The 15,968-nt window shown below is 51.7% G+C and overlaps 1 protein-coding gene across 1 annotated transcript in view; it reads right to left on the bottom strand.

Moving 5' to 3' along the window:
- The window catches only part of DSCAML1 (DS cell adhesion molecule like 1), a 390,710-nt gene that overhangs the window by 217,414 nt on the left and 157,328 nt on the right, over positions 1-15,968 (bottom strand). The gene's annotated exons all lie outside the window — the stretch shown is intronic.

Genomic DNA, 15,968 nt, shown 5'->3' with positions numbered 1-15,968 from the left:
GCACCTGGGACCCAGTAACTCAGCATGTATGAACACATGAACAAGACGTATATTTAGAAATTATCCCTACACCTGCCCCTCCACTCCAGCTAAGTAAATGGCTTCCTATGGGCTGTATCCTAGGCAGGCCAGAATAGGAGGCCCATGCCCCACAGGCACCACCTGCCTCACTCCATGAAGGAGAGGGGGAAGGGGAGGGAGGGAGCAGGGAGCCACACTTCCCCCTGCCTTATTGAAACCCCCAACCCCTTAACTCAAAGCACTGCTGGCAAGAAACCTGGCTTTAGAATCAGGTCCTGGGCTTAAAACTCAGTTTCACCAATTACTAACTGTGCGACCCTAGGCAATTCTTGATTTTTCTGAGCTTCCATTTCCTACTGTGTAAACTGTGAATTTTACATCTACTTTGTAGGGTCATTGTAAGGTTTAGAACTTATACATGGAAAGAGCCTGGTACAGTGCCTAAGTAGTAGTCAGTAAATAAATGGGAGCTATTATTGTTATTATTAATATTATTATTTAGTAGACAAGATAGAGGAACTACTTCCAGAAGCTCCAGATAAAATACACCCTGTTCATGAACACCTTACTCTATGCCGGTTTTTCCATTAGCTGTGTCACAGCTGGTGGGGTCATGCTTCCTCTTGCTCCTGGCCTTTGCACATGCTGTTCCCTGAGCAGGAGCCCCCTTTCCAGCCCTACATCCCTCCCCACTTTGCCTGCTCATCCATCGGTCCTTGGGCCCTTACCTCCAAGGAGCCTTCCCCGACACCCAAGACTGGGGTTGAAGGCTATTCCCTATGCTCACTGCAATCCCAGCATCTCTCTCAGAGCATCCTAATTACCTGTGTAAGGGTCCAGAATCCTCAGCAAGACTATGAGTTTCTTAAGAGCAGAGACCAGCCCCTGTCCATGGTGGTATCCCCAGTGTTATTGCACATAGTAGGTGCTCAAATTTTTTTTTTTTTTTTTTGAGGCGGAGTCTTGCTCTGTCACCCAGGCTGGAGTGCAGTGGTGCAATCTCGGCTCACTGCAACCTCAGCCTCCTGGGTTCAAGCGATTCTCCTGCCTCAGCCTCCTGAGTAGCTGGGATTACAGGCGCCCGCCACCATGCCCAGCTAACTGTTTTGTATTTTAGTAGAGATGGGGTTTCACCATGTTGGTCAGTCTGGTCTCAAACTCCTGACCTGGTGATCCGCCCGTCTCGGCCTCCCAAAGTGGTGGGATTACAGGTGTGAGCCACTGCTCCCAGCCCTCAATAAGTAGTTTAAAAAGAAATGAATGAATCAGAGAGAAAATGAAATAGAACCAGATCAAAATCAGTAGGGAAAAGTGGCAAAGGAAATGAGAAGTCCACAAACAATTTAGAGGTCTTACTAGGACTACATGTCAAGATATGGCTTCTCCCCAAAAGCCAATGCACTGTGGTTGCATTAATGGAGAAATAATCTCCATTCAAAGGATAATGACCCTGCTCCCCTTGCATGGGTAAACACCGCTGGGTGCTGGATTCTGTTTCAGGTTCCCTCCTTCAAACACCTACCTACAAAGCACAGCCCATTCTGTAGAGGCCCCCAGAATGGTGAGGGGACCCCACTCCTCACATATGCAGACATGGTGAGGGGCAGAGGACATTAGCTCTGTGGAGGTGGTTTAGGCTTTTCCCTGTGGCTTTCTTCAAGCTGGGCTCTCCTGGGGCAGGGGTAGGGCCTGGATGTGTTCTGGGTGGCTCCAGGGGGAGACCTCAAACCAGTCAGTAAACATTATGAAGAGGCAGATTTGGGCTCCACAGAGTGTGACCAAGCATCCCAGTTTCTCAGGACTGTCTCTGTTTTAGCACTGAAAGTCCCATGCCCTGGGAAACCCCTTAGTTTTAGCAAACTAGGACAGCTGGTCATCCTAGTTCCACACGAGATAGCAAGCGCGTGCGTGTGTGTGTTTGCAACTGCTCTGTTGAGATATCATTCACAGAGCATACAATTCACCCATACAAAATACACAATTCAATGATTTTTAGTATATTCACAAAGTTGTGCAGCCATCACCACAATCGATTTTAAAACAGTTTTCATCATCCCCAAAAGAAATCCCACACCCTTTAGCTATCACTCCAACAGCCTACCCCATTCCCCCAGCACTAATCTATTTTCTGTCTCAATGGATTTACCAATTCTGGATACTTCATATAAAGGGAATCATACAATATGTAGTTTTTTTGACTGGCTTCCTTCACTTAGTAATATTTTCAAGGCACATCCATGTCGCAACATGAATCTGTACTTCATTCCTTTTCATGGCCAAATAATATTCAATTTTCTGGAAATACCACATTATTTATGCATTCGTTTTGTTCATTAATGGACATTTGTGTTGTTTCTGCTTTTTGGCTATTAAGAATCATGCTGCTGTGAACATCCATGTATAAGTTTTTGTGTGGATGTATGTCTTCCTTTTTCTTGAGTAGATACCTAGGCATGAAATTGCTGGTAATTCTGTGTTTAACCTTTTGAGGAACTGCTGTATGCTGTTTTCCAAAGTGGCTGCCCCATTTTATACTTTCCCACCAGCAAGGAATGAGAGTTGATTTCTACATCCTGGATAGCACTATTCATTATCTGTCTTTTTAATGATAGCTGTCCTAGTGGGTATGGTAGGCGTGTTTTAACAACTAGGGTCCAGAGGAAATGAAAAGAGATGCTTGCATAATGATAAGACTCTTGTCATCCCAAGTGTGCAAACAAAGCTGGATACACTTGGAGAAAGGCTACCTAGGGGCCCCTGGCTGGGAGGCTGGATGGGTGGGAGGCTGGATGGGTAGGAGGCTGGATGGATGGGAGGCTGGGTGGGAGGCTGGATGGATGGGAGGCTGGGCGGGAAGCTGGATGGATGGGAGCCTGGCTGGATGGGAGACTGGATGGGTGGGAGGCTGGATGGGTGGGAGGCTGAATGGATGGGAAGCTGGATGGGTGGGAGGCTGGATGGGTAGGAGGCTGGGTGGGTGGGAGGCTGGATGGATGGGAGGCTGGATGGATGGGAGGCTGGATGGGTGGGAAGCTGGATGGGTGGGAGGCTGGATGGGTGGGAGGCTGGATGGGTGGGAGGCTGGACGGGGTGGGAGGCTGGATGGGTGGGAGGCTGGATGAAGAGAGATCTAAAAGTCTTTGGCTCTGCCTTCCTAATCTTGGGGCTGGGTGGATTCGGGAAAGGCTTGAGGGTGGGGGGACATCCTGAAGAGGTCCCCCATCCTTGAAGTGAAGAGGAACTGAGGGGAGGAGGGAAGGAGGATGCAGACGGTAGGCTTGTCTCCGTTGCTATTCTGCCATGGGCTTGTGTGGGCAGCAGAGCGGACTCAGGTGCTTTGGCTGGGCCCACGCTGCTGCCCAGTGTGAGAGAGCTGGTAGCGGCTTCAGAGGCCCCGGGAACTCTGGTGGCCTCCCTGCCCTGCCCACCCCATGCCTCCCACTCCTTTCCTGTAGGGCTCACCGCCCATCTGCTCTTCCTCCCCATGACGCCGACGCCTGTCCTTTATGTTTCTGTCTTGCCATCCAAGCCCCACGGGAGGGACTTTTCAGCTCCCCAGGAATGTTCTCTCATGGAGGAGAAGTGAGCAGACTTGGGTGGGTGCTGTGACTTGGGTGGGTGGGCTCGTGGAATGGTCCTCTGGAGCGTGGGGGCTGCATCTGAAGCTTCCTCAGATGCAGCAGCCCCATCTTGTTCTGCAGTGACAGTTCCCAAATACACAGCAAAGCCCCAGCTCAGGTCTCAGTGCTTGGGCTGTGGAAGCAGCACCCTCCTTCCTCCTTCCTCCGTTCTTCCTCATCCCACTTGCCACTCCCACCTGGCAAACCCGCCCCACGGCCCTCTCATGGACCAAGGGCTCTGTGTCTGCCGAGGCAGCCCGTTCCATCGCTGAGACAGTGCTCTGTGGTCATCTCCATGACGTGCTGGGAGGACCCTGACACCCTGACCTATGTGAGCTGCTTTCATCCTCAGGAAAATCTAAGGAAGGTAGGAGTGGGGAGATTGTCGCTCTTACTTTAGAGATGGGGTAAAGTTTATTTGGACGACTTGTGCTACGTCATACAGAGGCAAGTGTCATAGTCAGGACTGAAAGCCAGCCTCTGGGTTCTGGTCCAGTCATCCACTATCCAGGTGCTCAGGCCAAAAACTTGAGCATCATCCCTGACTCCTCTTTCTCACAGCCCCATGTAAACTGTCAGAAAATCCCATTGATTCTTTCTTCAAAACATGTCTTTAACCTCATTCCTTCTTGTCCCCGCCACCGTGGCCCAAATCACCATTTTCTTTCACGTGGTGCTTGCAAACGCCTCTTCCCCGTGTCAATCCCAGCCCCTCACTGACCTCCACACACAGGTCACTCTCCACGCTTTTCCTTTGTAGGGTCTGGTTGTGTTTGAGGTTCTTTCTCCATCCTCAGTTTCCCCCGGCAGGGGGCACAGACTTGCAACTCACTGAGATGTGTCATGTCACAGAACTGAGATGAGATTCGTTTCCTGCTGTGTGTGTGTATGTGTGCATGTGTGCACATATATGTCCATGAGCACATATGTCTGTGCTCAACCAAAATAATACAAAGGCCAGACACATAGCCATAAGTCTTGAAAAAAGCTTATTTGGTCTGTACTATTTTATTTTGATAGAGGGGAATACACACATTGCATTTTGCAGCAAATCAGGTTAAGAGCCTCTCCATCTGGCAGGACAAGTTTGCCTGTTTCCAATAGGGGTAGGCCACATCTCAATTCCCCAGCCATCCGGCCAAGTATGCTGGGTCTGATCAGAGGCCAGGACTGGGGACTAGTTGACCCCAGGGTCCTGGAGAAGGATCACTCGTGACGCAGATGGCTGGGTGCCACCTTCTCCCCACCCTTAACGATGGAGCCTCATCACTCACAAGGCTGCAGGCGTTGCTGGAGAGGAGGCAACCCCAGTCTTAGCTCTTTATCTTTCAAGTCTGATTTCAGCATCCTCTGCGATCACATTAGTGCGAGAATGTCTCTTATGGTTAGTTGCCTGCATCCAAGATGAGGATATAATGACTTCCCCTGTGTCTCACACCCAGCCCCACCGAACAGATGCACACACTGCCTGCACACAGAGCTGCCATGTGACTGTAGCAGCCCTCCCATGTGACCTGGCCAGTGGGTACTGACTGTGGAGGCTTTTTAATTGTCTGGGAAGGGAATGGAGGGACTCGGGCAGCATGGGCTGTGGAGTGATAGATCAGAACCCTCTTAACCTCCAGTACAAGAGGGCCCTGACTCAGAAGACGGAGACAGACTCAGGCTGGGGAGCACTCACAACTGCACCCCCGCCAACTCCAATTCCTGCCCTGCGATGCACAGGAACTGTGGCCTGCGACCGGCTCTATGCCCCATTCTAGGTCCCATCTCAGGGCTTGCCTCCCTCATGGAATGAAGGGAGGAAACACGCATCTATGGTGCACCTACTGCATATCATACCCAGCCAGGCCCTTCATGGTGCTGAGAAGAGGTACTATTGAGTCCGTCTTACCCACGAGGGAAACTGAGACTCAGGGACCTCATGGTACACACCTGGTAAGTGGTTGGGCTGGGATCCCAAGCTATGTCTTCTGCCACCAGGCTAGCAGTCTCCTGCTACCCCACCCTGCCTCTCCCCACTCCAACAGCCCCTGGTGACAGCTTCCTTTTCTGAACATCGATGGCAGTCATCTCTACCTCACCACCTGCCCTTACCATTGCCCTTGAATTATTTCTGGTTTGTAATCCCCAACCCCAACCACACTGGATCATAAACCTAAAGAGCAGACGGCATGACTTAGGCTCCTGTGGTATCTGAATCTTTAGCCCACTTTTGGACACCACAGTGCCAGCCACTGCAAGGAGTGCTTTCATCCCCACAGTGCCCCTCTGAGGCTCTGAATCACTCTTCTTCCTATCTCACACCTGCCATCCTCTTTTTTTTTTTTTTTTTTTCTTGCTTGAGCTCTGGTCCTATGTGCAAAAATTTGCCCTTCTAGATGGGTCTGTGTATAAGTCTGACACCCACAGGTCACAGTCTGGAGGCATAGTCTGGAGGACAAATAAGGGGAACTGTCAGGCCCCACTGCCAACATGCTCAGTAGGACACTAGACCAGCAAAGCCACAGAGGTGGCTGCTGGGAGATCAGGGGTACCAGGTGCCTGGCGAGGGGCTGGAAGGAGCAATGGTGAGACATAGTGGGGCTGTATCCCTGTGGATGGACAGCAGTGCCTGAGGGAGCCTTTCTATCCCTGCCCATAGCTGCAGTGGCCCAGACTGGGATCTGAGGCTCCTGGCTGCTTCTTGGGCCAGTGGATTGTCACGATCCCAGCTCAGATGAAGACGTCAGACTGGCGGGGCTGAGAAACACCCACAGTGATTCCCATCTCACTCTTGGATTCCTTCATCTCCTTTCCACCTCCAACCCTTTGTCCAGGGCACCCTTCCTGGCCCACATTGCCACAGCTGTCTTGAGTTCAGGCAGCTTGGGAGATACTGCCTCCCCCAGGAAGCCCTCAGGGAGTAAAAGGAAGACATGCCAGGACAGTTTTCCCCAACCTTCCTCACCAGAAATGCAAAACTCCTTTGATTTGCCTGTACTGAAATCGCCACTGAAACCTTTAACCCTCCGCCTGCAGGGATTTCGGAATTTGCCTCTGGTGAACTTGTCACCTAGTTCCGAGTCTGAATTTATCTACCTTGTGTTCTCTTTATGTCTCCTTGTTTCCATGCAGTTCTCTTTGAAGCTTTTATGGGGCTAGTTTAAGATCCAGAGAAAGAAGTGCAACTTCACACAGAAGCTTGTAAACTTACGGACCATCTAACCTCAAGAGGTGGGACAAGCAGAAAATATAAATAGCTTCTGAAAGGGTTCAACTCAATTCATGGATGTCAGGACTAGGATGGAGAACTGAAGAAAACCAAAGTGACTGTGTGTGCATGTCTGATTGTGTGTTTGTGTGTGTATGTGGGGAGGAAGTACTATCCCCCCGTAAATATTCCTATGTCTTTTGTCCCATCTCCCTCCCCTCGGAGGCTAGCATGGAGGAGGAAAACACAACCCCTCCCTGTGAGGCTGACCCTTCAAAGAATTCTGCAAATTTGCCTTTTATTTTATTTTTTCTGGAGGGCGAGAGTTTTTTTCTGAATGCCTTTCGTTCAATTTCCCCAGCTCATTGAAGGCGAGCTGCCACGTCATTTTTAAAAGACGGATCCTACCCAATTTAAGGCTGTGCAGTCTTAGGTGAGTGGGGCGGTCCACTCTGAGCCTCATGCACCAGCCCAGACCCTCATCTCCTGCGGGGGAGGAGTGGGGGGTGCCCCCACTCCCCAGAAACAATGCTCAGGTGATCACCCAGGCACCATCCCTCTCGCCACGGGCACTTACACCACTGTCACCACCATCAGGCTCCAGTGTCCTCACACATCCTCTCACATGACCCCTGTCACCCTCTGGGGTGAGCTGGCCAAGCATTACTTGCATTCCACAGAGGAAGAAGGAGAGTTGAAAAAAGACCACGCCCCATTCTCAGACAGAAGGTGGCAGGTGGCAGAGCTGGAACGTTCGGCCCAAGCCCGTTTGAGGTAGGGGGCATGGAGAGGCTCCCTCAGTCCATAAAACTACTGTCGGGGAAGAGGCTGGCAGGTCTTCTGCCTGCCTTCCCCAGTTCCTGTCCCAAGAGCCCGCCTTCTCTGTGGGGCAGACTCCCTGCAGGAAGGGGCCTGTGATGAAGTCCTGGGCTCAGGGCCGCCCGGTCGGCCTGCCCCTCGACTCGGGTGCTTCCTCTCTCTCCAGAGAAACTCACTTCACAGCCACCCCCATCAAGTCTCAAAAGGCTCCAGGAACAAGATCCAAAGCCTCCTCCGAGGAAACAAGCGGATATTTTAGAATCCCAAAGTGCAAGAGGTCGCCGACTCCAGCCCTCATTTTAAAGGTTGGAGTGCAAAGGGGATTTCTGGGCACGGCACCTGGTTTTCCGAGCTGCGCTCACTTTCCCTGAGTGCCGAGGTGCGCAACGTGTCCGACCTGCCCCCCAGGCCCCAAAAGATGCTAGTGTGCCTATGCACATCCACACATGTGAGCTGGCACCCAAAACACTCCCTCCACACTGCTCTCTTGCCCTAAATTGAGCCCATTTAGAAAGTTTTCTTTCCTCCCTCCCACAGACGACATCCATCACTTTCCCCAGCAGAGGCGAGGCGGCCACAACGCCTTCCTAGGGTTTATTAAATACGTTCAAGAGCCTATTTGTAGCTGTCAGGGAGAAGCCGAGGGGGAGCGCGGAGTCCGCTCAGCCGTGCAGCCTCCCTCTCAACCTCCAGGGCGGGGGACCCCCCTCTGGGAATGTTCCTCTGCATCAGGTGGAGCTGAAGGGGCACCCCCAGCCCCTGTGTGGTCGACTCCTCTCAAATAGCTACCAGGGACCGTGGTTGCTGTGGTCAAGGGATCCCAGCAGGGCTGGCTGGCCAAGAACTAAAACCGCCGAGGCAGGCCCTGCACCTCACCCATGCTGACCCCACCTCAAACAGCTCCGGGAAGAGAAAGCACACTCATGCTCTGTCCCAGACCCCACAGGCTGCCTCAGAGTCACAGACAGGGCCTGGGAACCCCCAGTGTGGGGTCCACGCTCCCCGAGGTGGGATGACTAGGCTCAGTAAAGCCTCGGCTTCACATGCAAGGACACGGCTTGGGAGAGCCCCCACAGTGGTGGTTCATGTCTGAGCATGGAAGGAAAATGTTTTCCATGAGGCCTGCAGGGCTTCCCTGGCCCAGGCAAGGATGTTTGTAGATGGTCGCAGCCCCAAAGGATCTCAGGGGCCCTGGAAACTCCCTCCCAGTTTGATGGATAAGAACGAGTTCCAGAGAGAGAAAGGGGGTTTCTTGGGGTCTCCACCCCAGCGTCTCCTCAGCGTCCCTTTATCTGAGGATCCGGGACAACTGAGGCTGATTTTCTCTCCTCCCTGGAATTAAAAGGGGTGAGGAGAGAAATTCCAGGGAAGGTTGGGACTGGAACCATGAGAGCCCAACTTCCTGATTTTGTGAGACATTTTTTCTTTATTATGAAATATTTCAAATGTACAGACCAGCATAAAGAATTATATACCCAACATCTGTGTACCCAATACCCAGTATTAGCAAATCCTAATAACTTGAGTGATTTCTATTTTCAAATGTGGTATTAGCTGCGATATGGTTAGCTGAATTTTTACAGCTCTTTTCAAATGTAAAATAATTTTATTCTTTTCAATAAAGGCATTTCATTAAATGTATAACCAGGATTTAATTTTTAGACCTTGGAAGACTTCATTTAAATACATTCAAAGTCAGAAAAAAAGTCCTCTGTCAGACCACAGGTTCTGATTTTTTTTTATTGCAAAAATATAGTCTGCAGCCGTGGCCTGGCCAGATGGGAAGGGAGGGAGGTGGCTACAGAGTCCCGGGACTCCCTGGAGAGGCGTGGAATCCCAGGGAAAGGTTTTCTGTCAAGCTTTCGAGATGGAACCCTCACCCAGAATGTTTGATGAGGACAGAAGTGCCTGATGGGAAGGGAGGCATGGGTGGGAAGTCTGATCTTGGAAGGGGTCTCTGCTGGGATCCCCCCTAAGTCCTACTCAGAGTCCCTCGCTTCCTTCCCCTTACCAACCTCACCTCCCAGAACATTTCTGTCTCCTGATACTGTCAGCTGGTTCTTACCTCTTAGCTTTTATTTAGCATTTACTATGTGCACCTGCCAAGGTGTTAACAGACTAATGAGTGTGTGGGAGTTGCTCAGACCAGCTCAGACAGCCAACTGTGCATTTCTTCCCAATCTCATGGTTAGTGACATCATGTTGGTAGCTTGCAATTGGCCATGGTAGGAGTAATTACACCATGGAAATCAGTCTGCAAACACTACCAATCAATCAGGGCTTTCCCCACCTCCCCGAGAGCTAGCTGTTAAACCTTTGCCAGCAGGCCACTGGTATTAACATCCCAAGAATATATGAGTTCAAAAGAGGTCTCCTAGAGAGAGAGAGAAAACAAAACAAAACAAAACAAAACAAAACAAAAACAAAAAACAAAAACCAACATGGAGGAACCAAAGGAATTAATCACAAATTATCAAATTTCAGGTCCCAGACTGATCGTGCATGAGTTTGATCTCAGCAAGCAGCCACTACTTAGCATTTTTGTGGCTGCACAGGTTCCTAGAAGGGATCTTGTCCAATTGTCTCATGTTTGAAAGTGAAATGATGTCCAGAAAGATGACACAGCTTGCTAAGGACACAGGTGGGTTTATACTCCCATCTTCCTTTCCTACGCCTTCTCCTGAGCCTGCTCACCACAGCTGGAGGTGGAGAGGGGCTCACATGAGGCAAGAGTCCAAGTGACCTCTTAGCAAAGACAGAGAGATGGGAAAGAAGGTGCACGGAGCCCTTCCCATCCCCTTGCCCTTACACTGCTCCCCCAGGAAAGGCTGGGCATCTAGCAGGTGCTTAGCAAACCCTTGAATTGAGTCAGGCTAATGAGACAGGTGGGCAGTGTTGGGGTGGTCTGTGCAGGAGTCCACTCCAAGCAAACATGAGTGATGGCAAATCGAGGGCTGGGCCACAGGGACAGCCAGCTGCTCAAGTCGTCACTTAGCCAGCCCTTCCCAGGAGCGTGTTTCTCAGAGTCAGAGGGCAGCTAAGACTCCAAGACCTAGGTGTGAGCCACAGGTCAACAGGCATAAAGAACAAGCAAACTGGTGCCACTCCAGGCTGAGGCCTGACAATGAGGAAGAAACTTACAGGAAAGCAAAGGGCTGGGGAGAGAGGACTTGGGAAGTAGGAGTGAAAGAAGGCAGGAGACAAATGGAGAAAGGGAAGGGAGATGAGGAGGGAGACTCACTCTGATTAGCAGAAAGCAAAAGGGAAGCAGGATATCTGAAGGGAACAACACAAAGAGAAGATACAGTGGAGGGAGACAGAGTGAGAAAGACCAAGAGGGAGTTCAGGAGAGAGAAGGACCGGGAGGAAGGAGACTTATCCCCAGGGATCCTTTCTTGCCTTGGCCTTTTCTCAGACCTCCTCCCCTTTGTACCCCCCCAACCCCCAGCAGCACAGGTGACCCTGTGCCCTTGTGGCCATGTCACGTCCCACCGGCACGATGGGGCTTCTGGTCCAACAGTAAAGAAGCAAACTCAAAGCAGTGTCCCACAACAGGCACCCAGCTCAAAAGCAGCCTTGGTGGGTGGTCGTGCCAGCCAGCCCTGCATGGGGGCTCTGCCCAGCCACACCCACAAGTGACCAGCACCGCCCTGTCCCAAATCCCCTTGATCTCCCTTTCTCTGCCAGCACCATCTGTGCCCGTCTTTACGCACTCATTCCCCCATCTCAGAGGGGGGCCTCAGTGACCTGGAAAGCAGGCCTGGTTTTTCTGCCCAGCTGTGTGTCCGTGGGGTGAATTACTTCCACTCTGGAAACCCAGGGGAAGGGGTGAGGGTGGTGTCCAGGGTGCTCCTGGGTCTCCCCAGCAGGGGCAGGCTCAAGGTTGAGTTGCAACCATTTCCTGAGCGCCAAAGCCCTTTATGAAGGGGAATGAAAGCAACGCAGGACCCGCTTCCACGCAGTTCACCTCTGCCCCCCTTGGATCATGCAGCAGCCAAGTTCAATTCCTTGTGTGTCGGAGGAAATAAAACGTGATCAAAGGAGAAAGGATTCTGGAACGTGGAAGCAGTGGGCCCTCTAAGGGGAAGAGCCCAGGCTTTGGGGTCAGACAGACCTGTGTGTGTGGCTGTCTCAGCCCCTTCATCATGGGTCACAGAGCGACTCAGGGATTCACCTCCTCGGCAAGATGGGAACAGCGGTAATATCTCACCCCTTGGTTGTACAGAGTTGGAAAGAACACACAGCCAGACACCTGGTGCAGACTCTGCCTCCTGGTAGCTGCTCCATAAATGTTTATTCTCCTCTCCAGCACCTAACCCCAGGCTTTAGCAATCCAGGTGGCCCAGACTCCAAGGCAGTGCCTTCTCCAGAGATAGGAGGTGAAATCTCTGCAAAGCTAAATGCTTAGTGCTTCCTGGGAAGGCAAGTGCCTGCCACAGGGAATCAGACCAACAATGAGGAATGTGACATTCCCACCAGCTCAGGCCTAATGTAGAACAGCAAATAACAACTAAATCTTGAGCATCTACTCTGGCCAGGATTGTTCTGAATGCTTTACTTCTCTCTCTCTCCATATATACATATTTATTTATTTTTAGACAGAATTTTGCTCTTGTCACCCAGGCTTGAGTGCAATGGCATGATCTCGGCTCACTGCAACCTCCGCCTCCCAGGGTTAAAGCAAGCCTCCTGCCTCAGCCTCCCCAGAAGCTGGGATTACAGGCGTGCGCCCCCACACCAGGCTAATTTTTGTATTTTCAGTAGAGATGAGGTTTCACCACGTTGGCCAGGCTGGTCTCCAACTCCTGACCTCAGGTGATCTGCCCGCCTTGGCCTCCCAAAGTGCTGGCATAAGCCACTATGCCCCGCCAACTTATCACTATTTTTGCAGGACCAAAGAGAAAGCCTTTCCCTTAAAATTGGTCTCTCCAGCCCTGATAAGTTCCCCGTCTCCACCAGCCATATGCCTGTTCTTGCAGGTGCCAAAGTTCAAAATGTTAATATCTTTGACTCACCCATCTCCCTGGCAGCTTCCCATGGTCACCAGGGCTTGGCTCTGCATCTCTCCTCTCCTTCTGGGCCCCACTGTGACCCCACCACTCTTCTTCATTGATCTCCCTGCTCTGGGCTCGTCCCTACCAAACCCCTGCGAACTAATGGCCCACTTTATTGTAAGAGTGATTGTCTTAAAATAGCACTGGTTGAGAAACTTTCCCCAATGGCTACCGAATAATGCAGGAATTCCTTGGTCCCAAATCTGTTCTCAACCTACCTTTCTGGACCTATCCGTAGGTTCCCTCTCCCTGAACAGGCCCAGGCAGTTCTCACAGGGAGATTTGTGCTCCTTCCATGCCTCCGTCCCAGCCTGCCAAGTGCTTTCTCCTTCCTCTGCTCATCAGAACCATGGCCTCCCCAGGAGTTGCCTCTTGATGTGCTGCCTCCACCCTTCCTCATTGGAACCCCTTGCTTGGCTCAACCTGTCCTCCCTTTGGCTGGCAGAGCATTCTGGGGCACTGAGCAGCGGTTGGCACCAGGCTAGGCCACTAACTGGGTTTCAGTTTCCTCTCTTTAGGAACCAGGCAAGGGACTAGAGCTGTGGTCCCCAGCTCCTCATTGGCATTATCTGGGAACTTCCAAAAAACACAGGTTCCCAGGCCCCGCCCTGTGCCTTCTCAGTCTGGATCTCCGAAGTGCGGCCCAGGAATTTGTGTCTGCCCATTCCCTACGTGATTCTGAAGTGCTGCCGGGTTTGGCAGGACCTCTGCTAGAGATGTTCCACGTATGGATTGCCTCGTGTCAAAGGCTTTGCAGACCCTCAGGCTGAAGAGGATAGAGCCCGGTTTCTTCTGCATGTTGCCAGGATCCAGTTATGGGATTCAGAAGATACCCCACAGATGTTAGTTGAAGAAATGAATGAATGAATGAATGAATGCCCTGAAGAGATGCAGCTGCGGTTCTCTGAGAAACTGTCCTCTCCAGCTCTTTTTCAGGACAATTAAGTAGAAAGTCAGAAGAGATCACACGCAGCGTCGCGCAAACCGGCTGTCAGAGCCTCTGCCAGTCTGAACACACACTTGGTGGAAGGTCACAGTACGGAGCTGGTGATCTGAAGCTGTCCTTGGAGTCCATCTGAGTCATTCTGTTTAAAGTGTGTGTGTGTGTGTGTGTGTGTGCGCGTGTGTGTGTGTGTGTGGTGGGGATTGGGGTTCCCAGTGAGTGGCTTGCTAGGATGATTCAGATGATCAAGGGTGGCTGAGGGCTGCTCAGGACTCAGCAGCTAATTGCCCAGCTTTCCACTGTGGTGAGATCTGGTGCTGAGCCCAAAGGGAACCCTGCGGTGCCTGGGCCTGAGTGGGTTCAGAATCGCCCAAACAGGCCCCAGGCTCCTGCCAGTTGATCAACCTGGGAGAGTACAGGTAGTAAGAGTTTCCAGGGCAACCTCCAGGGAGAGGATAGGGATGTCTCCTGTGTGCCTAATGTGTCTTCCATGCCTTTCTAGCCTGGAAAGCAACCCTGGGTGGGACCTTGGAGGTTGTGCCTGTGACCACGGGGGACATGGAAACGGCCTGATTTGTGGGCACAGACTAAGGCCCACATTTTGACCGAAGCCTCAATCCAGGGCGCTTTGCCCTTACAGCCCGAAACAGCTGCTGCCTCTGTCTGTGGCTACTGGACTAGCGTCTGCAGCTCCAGCCTCAGCTCAGGGATGGGACAAGAAACAGAAACAGATGATAAGGCCACAGAAATGCCACCCTGGCAGGGGCTGCAGTGGCAGCACTTTGTCCGGTGGCCCCAGCCCAAGCACTCCAACAGGCTATGCTCCACAGTGCACTGATGGGCTCTGCTCAGCTCCTGAGCCCTGGCTTCATCTCCAGCAAATGTAAGAATGATTGCACCCCTAGGCCGGGCATGGTGGCTCATGCCTGTAATCCCAGCACTTTGGGAAGCCGAGGCAGGCGGATCATGAGGTCAGGAGATCGAGACCATCCTGGCTCACACTGTGAAATCCCATCTCTGCTAAAAATACAAAAAATTAGCCGGGCGTGGTGGTGGGCGCCTGTAGTCCCAGCTACTCGGGAGGCTGAGGCAGGAGGATGGCATAAACCCAGGAGGCGGAGCTTGCAGTGAGCTGAGATCTCGCCAGTGTACTCCATCCTGGGCGACAGAGCAAGACTCTGTCTCAAAAAACAAAAACAAAAACAAAAATAAAACAAAAACAAACAAACAAAAACAATGATTGCACCCCTAAAAATTTGTTGTGCTTCAGAGTTTCAAAGTACTTTCTTGACATTATCTGGTTTTATAGTCACTGCAGCCCTTCAAGACAGATGTCATCCCCAATGTCTCCCCGCGCCTCTGCAGAAATAGGCTCAGGGAGACAGCGGGATGACAATGCCTACTCTACAAGTGGTCATCTGTCAACTATTCTCTCTGATTACGGGTATTGGTCCAGCCTCCTAGGGCAGCCCAGGCTTACCTCTGGCTTCTGAGCCAGTGTTTCCTCTAAGCCAGCAAGGCCTGGTGCTCTTGGCCTTGCCTCCTCCTTGCACCATCTTCCTTCTCAGGGTTCTGAGACCACGAGGCTGACAGCAAACCCTTGGGCCACACTGGACTCATCAAGATCCAGCTGTCCTGGATGCCTCCTAGCAGGGGAAGGCCCAACTTCAAAATTGCTTCTCAGACTCCCCAATATCTTATCTTTTCTGGAGACAAGGCACTGGTAGAATTAACCTCTAGCATGTTGCCTGCTCTAGTCCCCAGCTCTTAGTCTCCATGATGAGAGGTCACCTGGGCTATGCATGTGATGCTGCCATGCATGTTATCCCCGTGGGAAAGAAGCAGGAGATGGAGCAGATGACACTGCCCACTCCTCCATGGCTAGAGGGTGGTGTAGCCCCTGTCCCACCACGGCCATGCCCTTGAATTGGGTAAGTCACTTACCCTTCCCAGTCACCTGCCCATCTGTGACTACAGAGATGGGTGCAAGACCTGCTCCACCTCCAATACACCACCATTTAAAAGGTGACATACACCTGAGGCAGCCACAGCTCTAGTCTTACCCAGGCTGGGAAGAAGAGGTAGGGGAGAGATGGTGATCCATGGAAATCTAAACCCTGGAGACGCTTAGCTTCAAAATGCCACAAGACTGTTGCCTGGGCCCCCGAAGCATCTGGATGAGCAGAAGCAATGCTGGGACTGGTCATAAAGTGCCCAGTCACGATGATAACTGTGCGTTCATTGGTAAGGGCTGTGGGAGGCAAGGTGTCCCCCGATTGCCACCCCCTCAGCCCCATAAAAGGCATTCCCTGGCTTGG

The sequence above is a fragment of the Nomascus leucogenys genome, chromosome 15 (genome assembly GCF_006542625.1).
Source record: "Nomascus leucogenys isolate Asia chromosome 15, Asia_NLE_v1, whole genome shotgun sequence".
NCBI lineage: Eukaryota > Metazoa > Chordata > Mammalia > Primates > Hylobatidae > Nomascus > Nomascus leucogenys.
The sequence above is the reverse complement of the archived record's forward strand: the minus strand, read 5'-3'. Positions and strand labels throughout refer to the sequence as shown.